The sequence below is a fragment of the Dreissena polymorpha genome, chromosome 3 (genome assembly GCF_020536995.1).
Source record: "Dreissena polymorpha isolate Duluth1 chromosome 3, UMN_Dpol_1.0, whole genome shotgun sequence".
Lineage (NCBI taxonomy): Eukaryota > Metazoa > Mollusca > Bivalvia > Myida > Dreissenidae > Dreissena > Dreissena polymorpha.
In genome coordinates, this window is record NC_068357.1 from 100,710,958 (window position 1) to 100,718,675 (window position 7,718).

The 7,718-nt window shown below is 36.3% G+C and overlaps 1 long non-coding RNA gene across 1 annotated transcript; it reads left to right on the top strand.

The window, feature by feature from the left end:
• Positions 1-6,474, top strand: LOC127870769 (uncharacterized). Its single transcript, XR_008044905.1, has 2 exons — positions 1-2,085; positions 2,703-6,474. It is a non-coding gene; the product is annotated as an uncharacterized LOC127870769 (long non-coding RNA).
• Positions 6,475-7,718: the final 1,244 nt, after the last annotated feature.

Sequence of the window (7,718 nt, forward strand, 5' to 3'; positions counted from 1 at the left end):
ATCCGTCACTCCGAACGCTGGACTGTGCGGAAAACTAAGAATATTCTATAAATACGCTATGAAATACTAAATGTAGGACCCGCTAAATACAATGACAACAAATATGGCCGACATTGTACCTGACAGATTGGGTCGTTTAAAGAAAAAGCAATTTGCTTTATTGAAAGAGAACAATTAATAAAAGTGTTATTATTGTTCATATTAATGTGACTGGAGTTAATGATAAACGTCAAATAATGCATGGCAGTGTTGATATTTATGAAGAAAACGATTCCTGGAAATACGAATGTCAAACGATTGAAATTTTGACCACTGTGAAGAATAACGTTTAGAACCCGTGTCATTTACAAAATTTAATATTGTTCTTGAGCAGTAAAAGGGGATAAAGTGAATTTATGATTGTGTGATGACTGTAGCCATGTGAACGGGTTATCGTACGGCAAAACCCATCACGTAAAGAAGATTTCCATACTCTACAAGAAGATCTAGATAAACTTATGAAATGGGAACATCTTTGGGACATGGAGTTCAACCCAAGTAAATGCCAAGTTTTAAACATAACCAGAAATAAATCAAAATTCTCTTTTAATTACAGACTCCATGGACAAATACTAGAAACTGTTGACAATGCAAAATACTTAGGTGTGGACATCTCAAAAGGCCTTTCCTGGAACACCCATATAAATAGAATTACAAATAACGCTAATAAATCTCTTGGTTTTCTACGCAGGAACATACAGACAAGAAATTTCAACATTCGCCAGCTGGCATACAAGACAATAGTTAGACCACTTCCGTATGGAGTCCTCACACTTTACAAAATATACAAAAAATTGAAAAAGTACAGCGTCGAGCAGTCCGCTGGGTCAAGCATAATTATTCTCCATATGACAGTGTCACCTCCATGCAACAGGAACTTGGTTGGCAGACCCTACAAGACAGACGAAATGACACTAAATTAATAATCTTTTTCAAAATTGTTCAAGGTTTAGTAGCCGTACCGCTGCCATCATATATCGAGCGACCCACCAGATTCACTCGTCACATGCACCCCTCTCTTTCAGACAGATCCATACCACTGCAAATTATTATAAGTTTTCATTTTACCCAAGTGCTATTGTGATGTGGAACTCTGCCACTACAATATTATATCCTGATCTTGAAGGGTTTAGGCGGTCCCTGCTTTCCTCTTCTGCCCCTTGAACTCCGAGAGACATGTTTTTATCAGTTTAACTTTAAATCACCTCACCATGCATGATTAATCGAACATACTTTTATCTTCTCACTTATTCTCTTTTAACACTTTTATCTTGCACTGACTGCGCACCTGTCAATAATACCCGCAAGGGGAGTTAGACAGTATAGATAGATAGATAGATAGATAGATAGATAGATAGATAGATAGATAGATAGATAGATAGATAGATAGATAGATAGATAGATAGATAGATAGATAGATAGATAGATAGATAGATAGATAGATGATAGATTTTGGTTCTGTTATCAACTCGGAACAGGAAGGTACATGGATTACAGTATGCAATATTTTTTCAAGTATAACAGTTTCATTATTCATAATTGGAGTAAAGTAGATTTTGTAGGAAAAGTGCACCCTGTCAGTGATTTTTACCACATAATCAGGCTCATATTTGCTTTCATTTTGAAAAAGAAAATATGCCATGTAAGGAAAAAGTTGTGTTGTAAATGCATGGAAATCAAGGACAGCATATTTGAATTTTATGACCAAGTAATGATGTTTTCCTCAAACAAACAACAAAAAAGTATATTATGTCCCAAATACTAAAATTACTATTCTGAAATTGATATGCCAATGACTGCTTCTTGTGTTATCACCTAAATTATGTATTATGGTTATTCAAATTAAAATGCTGCATATTTATTATCTGTTCAGCAATAATCAACAAAATTGGTGGTCCAGGAACGGTTAATTACTTTTTGTCAACACTGTATGTTCCAATGATCAATTGAACTTAAAGAAAATGGAAATACATGCGGGAAGGACGTACATTTATCAAGTTTCAACTATCTCCTTTATAGCAGACATGCTTATAAGATGGAAACGAAGTAGGCATTTCACTGATTTATGTGACTGTTATTGTAGAACCAATGTTTTAAGTGATAAATAAAAGGAAACGTCAATAGACAGTTTCATATCCAGTAGGGATAATACATGTATATGGTTTTCACATTTGGATGAAGAATGTATAATATATGTGGTGTTTACACTTACTTATTAATCAAGTTTAAAAGAGTGTATCATATAAAATACTAGTAATGACATGTTATGTCGTGAATGTCTGAATAAATAAAAACGATGACGCATATCATAATGGATTATGTCACACTTCTCATGAAACACTAATGTCAGTTTTACTCCTATACAAGTGCTTGTGTATTTGACATTTGTATATGATTGTTTTGTTAAATAACATGAAGAAAATGTTGTCCATTTATAGAAACAACTTTGAGAAGGCTTATTGAAGCCAAATTAATAAGAAAAGACCAAATATTTTTAACCATTTTAATAAATAAAAATGGTTAAAATTATTCATACACAATTTGCAATTATGCATAATTTTGTTCGACTGAAACTTATTGAAGTTCTCATGAACCTTCCTGAATATAACTACATGTACTAGTCAAATATCAACTTCAAAGGAACAATGGTGTTATCTTTTCAGTGATACATTGTATGCTGATTACCTGTGCAGGAGGAAAATGAAACCAGACAGATTATGGACTCAAATTCAACCCGTAAAAAAGCTAGAAATTTGCAGTCACTGTGTGTTCTTGTTTACAGTCATGTGTTCAATGCTGCAACAGCATAAATATTATAGCTGGCTCTGGACGCAACCTTAAAATCTTAAAATGATATTTGAACGCGATGGTCTCAAGAACTTTTTAATAATGAATAACTCTGACGGTCAGCCCAGGCCACCAATGCCAAGCGTCTGTTGGAGTCACTTATTCCAACCTGTCGAAGTTCTTCTTCTTCAAAGAACTACCATGACAATCATGTATTTGTTTTGTTTGGCATAATAAGTTTAATGTTTAATATCACTAGAATCACTATTCATTGATAAATTGATAAATCTATTTTCCTTTAAACGTGTTTGATTGAATGATTAAATGTGCCTTGTTACTTAATTATTAATGTTCTTATTTCCCTGTAACATTTTCAAGTCTTATTTATAGAAGAACGCATTTCACGTGCAATTTCAAACTGGGTTAGCAAATCTTACTGCACTGAGTAGGTTCCATCTCACACATGATATATGAGATGTATGTATGTTTATATGTTTATGAGTTGATTATAGGCTTTTCCTCTTTTTTTATCTATGTATAATACTTTTTGAACATTTAGCTCATCTTTATGCTCACATATAAAAATCTCAAATTCAATATGGCGTTTCTGGAAAAGGGGGGTAACCTTGATTGTAAAGCGGGAACTTTTCGTTTTCACTGGTGACCCTCATTTTAAGCTTATTATTATAAAGCCTATTATATATGAAATATACATACCGGTAGTCTAATTAGTGGAGCTATCCTACTCACCCCGGCATCGGCGTGAGCGTGCAAATGTTAAGTTTGCGTACCACCCCAAATATTTCCTATGTGCCTTGACATATAGCTAAAATATTTTGCATACTTCTTTATCAACATGACCCTAACCTATAAACAAGAGCAGACAACTGTATCAAGCATTTTGTAAGAATTATGGCCCTTTGTTCACTTAGAATATGCATATTATTAATGTTTAAGTTTGCGTACCACCCCAAATATTTCCTATGTCCCTTGACATATTGCTTTAATATTTTGCATACCTCTTTACCAACATGACCCAACCTTTAAACAAGAGCAGACAACTATATCAAGCATTTTGTATGAATTATGACCCTTTTTTCTCTTAGAATATGCATATTATTAATGTCAAAGTTTGCGTACCACCCAAATATTTCCTATTTCCCTTTACATATTGCTTTAATATTTTGCATACTTCTTTACCAACATGATCCCAACCTTTAAACAAGAGCAGACAACTGTATCAAGCATTTTGTAAGAATTATGGCCCTTTTTTCACTTAGATTATGCATATTATTGATAAATCTATGTTAAAGTTTGCGTACCACCTCAAATATTTTCAATGTCCCTTGACCTATTGCTTTAATATTTTGCAAACTTCTTTACCAACATGACCCCAATCTATAAACAAGAGCAGACAACTGTATCAAGCATTTTGTAAGAATTATGGCCCTTTTTCCATTTAGAATATGCATATTATTGATAAATCTATGTCAAAGTTTGCGTACCACCTCAAATATTTTCAATATCCCTTGACATATTGCTTTCTTATTTTGCAAACTTTTTTACCAACATGACCCCAACCTATAAACAAGAGCAGACAACTGTAGCAAGCATTTTGTAAGAATTATGGCCCTTTTTTGTCATAGTTACTGAATATTTTCTTAAATTTTGTGTTTAGATCGACTTGATTTCTAAAGTATCAAAGCTATTGCTTTCAAACTTCAAATATTTTCTTACTACCATGAGGGTACTGTACTTGGCAAGTTAAATAGTACCTTGACCTTTGAATGACCTTGACTCTCAAGGTCACAATAATAAATTTTAGTTAAATTGCCATAACTTCTTTATGTATGATAAGATTGTATTCATAATTTGACCATACAACACTTACATGAATACCACAATGGACTCCACCCAAACAAAACAATACCCCCCGCCCCCCCCCCCCCCCCCCAAAAAAAAAAAATATATTGTTTTTCCTTTTATATTTTTGAAAGATTGTCTAATAAATGACCACATCCCACATTATACCCCCGCTCACCCCCCCTACTCAAAAAAATAATATGTTTTTCAATGAAACGTGGTAAAAAAAATATTTATGGTACTTTATTTTTGAAGGACCATCCAAACATCCCACCCAAGCTATTGCTATCAATCTTGAAAAAAAATCTTATTAGTTTGTTTTATGTCTTTACAAATGTTCAATAGATTGTTGAAAATATACCTGAACTATTACCTTGACCTTATTGAATAATTTGAACAATTTTCCGATGATGGCTTATGTTATACTGTCAAGCACTCGAATAGTCGAGCGCGCTTTCCTCTGACAGCTCTTGTTTTCTTTATTTTTCATTCAAGCATATATTGTAGATGATTTCTATGTTAGAAGATTGTAATTTCCTTTTGCCATGTTTTGTTATGCCCCCTTTCGAAGAAAAGGGAGCATATAGTGATCGGACTGTCCGTCTTTCCGTCATACTTTGCGTTTAGGTTTCGAAAAATGCTCATAATGTCCCTTGCGATAAATCCTTCATATTTGGTATACATGTGTATATGGACAAGGCCTTTCCATAGGCACAAACATTTCGACCCCTGTGACCTTGACCTTGAACTTAGGGTCTGCGTTTAGGTTTCAAAATCTGCGTTTAGGTTTCGAAAAATGCTCATAACTTCTATGTCCCTTGAGATATAACCTTCATATTTGGTATGCATGTTTACATCGACAAGGCCTTTCCATACGCACATACATTTTGATCCCTGTGACCTTGACCTTGAACTTAGGGTCCGCGTTAAGGTTTCGAAATCTGCGTTTAGGTTTCGAAAAATGCTATAACTTCTATCAAAGCGTATAAAGGGGGCATATGTCATCCTATGGTGACAGCTCTTGTTTGACAATTTATTTTAAAAACAGACTCGTGACTAGAGATTGCATTTTTTTCTCGTTTCCGAAGGATGATAACATCACTTGTTTGTTACTTTGTATGCCCCCCCCCCCCTTTGAAGAAGAAGGGGTATATTGTTTTGCACATGTCGGTTGGTCCGTCGGTAGGTCCGTCCACAAGATGGTTTCCGGATGATAACTCAAGAACACTTAGGCCTAGGATCATGAAACTTCATAGGTACATTGATCATGACTGGCAGATGACCCATATTGATTTTCAGGTCACTATATCAAAGGTCAAGGTCACAGTAACTCGAAATAGTAAAATGGTTTCCGGATGATAACTCAAAAATGCTTAGGCCTAGAATCATGAAACTTCATAGGAACATTGATCATGACTGGCAGATGACCCCTATTAATTTTCAGGCCACTAGGTCAAAGGTCAAGGTCACAGTGACTAGAAACAGTAAAATGATTTCAGGATGATAACTCAATAATGCTTTCACTTAGGATCATAAAACTTCATAGGTACATTGATCATGACTGGCAGATGACCCCTATTTATTTTCAGGTCACTAGGTCAAAGGTCAAGGTCACAGTGACAAAAAACGTATTCACACGATGGCTGCCACTATAACTGACAGTCCATATGGGGGCATGCATGTTTTACAAACAGCCCCTTGTTTCTTTATTCCTTTTGTCATGTTATAAACTATCATATTTGTATATATTATGCATTTATCTATTAATACATTCTAAAAAATGCCGTTGCTCAACATTTGGATGAATGAGAGTGAATTTTGTAAATATATGGTTTACAAAAAATGGAGGAAAAATTTTTGGGGGGTTCAAAACTGAAAATATCAAAAACAAATATAGTACGGTGAATTGTATTTAAAATTTAATGATCAATGCAGAATATCACAATACTTAGAAATATGCGAAAAAAGAAGAGAAAATCAACATGTCAACACCCTCAATCTGCGCAGAAAGCGTTAGCTTTTTCATGCAATTTTCTTTTCTTTCATTTTAATGAATACCGTTAGTGTCCCGGTATAGCTACGGTACATAAGAAAACCGGCGCTCTGTCGGAATGCCACCGGCATTCACCGGGGCTCCGCCGGGGCATTACCGTCGACGACCGGGGTGAAACCGGGGCGTTGCCGTAGCTCTGCCGGGGTCTGATGCCGGTATAGACACGGTGAGTGCCGGCGATGTTACGGTATACCGGGGCTCTGCCGGGACGCTGCCGGCTTTCACCGGGGCACTACCGGCGACAACCGGGGCTATGCTTGGACGATGCCGGCTTTCACCGGCGCACTACCGGCGACAACCGGTGCTTGACCGGGATAAACCGTCAGTCTGGGTTGACCGGGACTCTGCCGGGCTGTTGACCTGCTTTAACCGGGGCGGCACCGGGAAATAGTGTGAATGCGTTAACAAATGTCTACACTACGAATCATCCCGGTCCTCGCCGGTCTTCTGGCGTTAGCAAACCGGGATGGACCGGGGCTCTACCGGCAAAAGTGAGTTTTAGGCTTATGTGGATTTTCTTTTGTATACACATTACAAAGGAAGTATGAGTGTTTTCCTGGTCTGTTAATTATGTAATAGAAAACTATTTTTGGCTATTGAAAGGCATTTATTTGACGCCAACAATAACTGTTTTTTTGCGACCATGTTGTTGTTGTATATCTTCACCGCCTATGTAGACGAACCTCCACCAGATCTGTAGAGTTGAACAAGAGGTTATCGTTCCCACAACCAGTAGCGCTTTGTACTCCACCGTCTATGTACACTGTAGTATATACACAACTATTGTCTTTTCTTGCAGACTCTGAGCTTCTGCACTCAACCGCTAGGGTCAATCCGTATAAATTCGGACAAAGGGGGAAATTCGGACAAAACAGCCTAAATGCATTTTACGTCACACTAAACCTAGCCCCAGGCCTTCAGCGCCTACAGCGCTTTGATTAGGTAATGTTTGTTTGTGAAAGATATAATATAATGA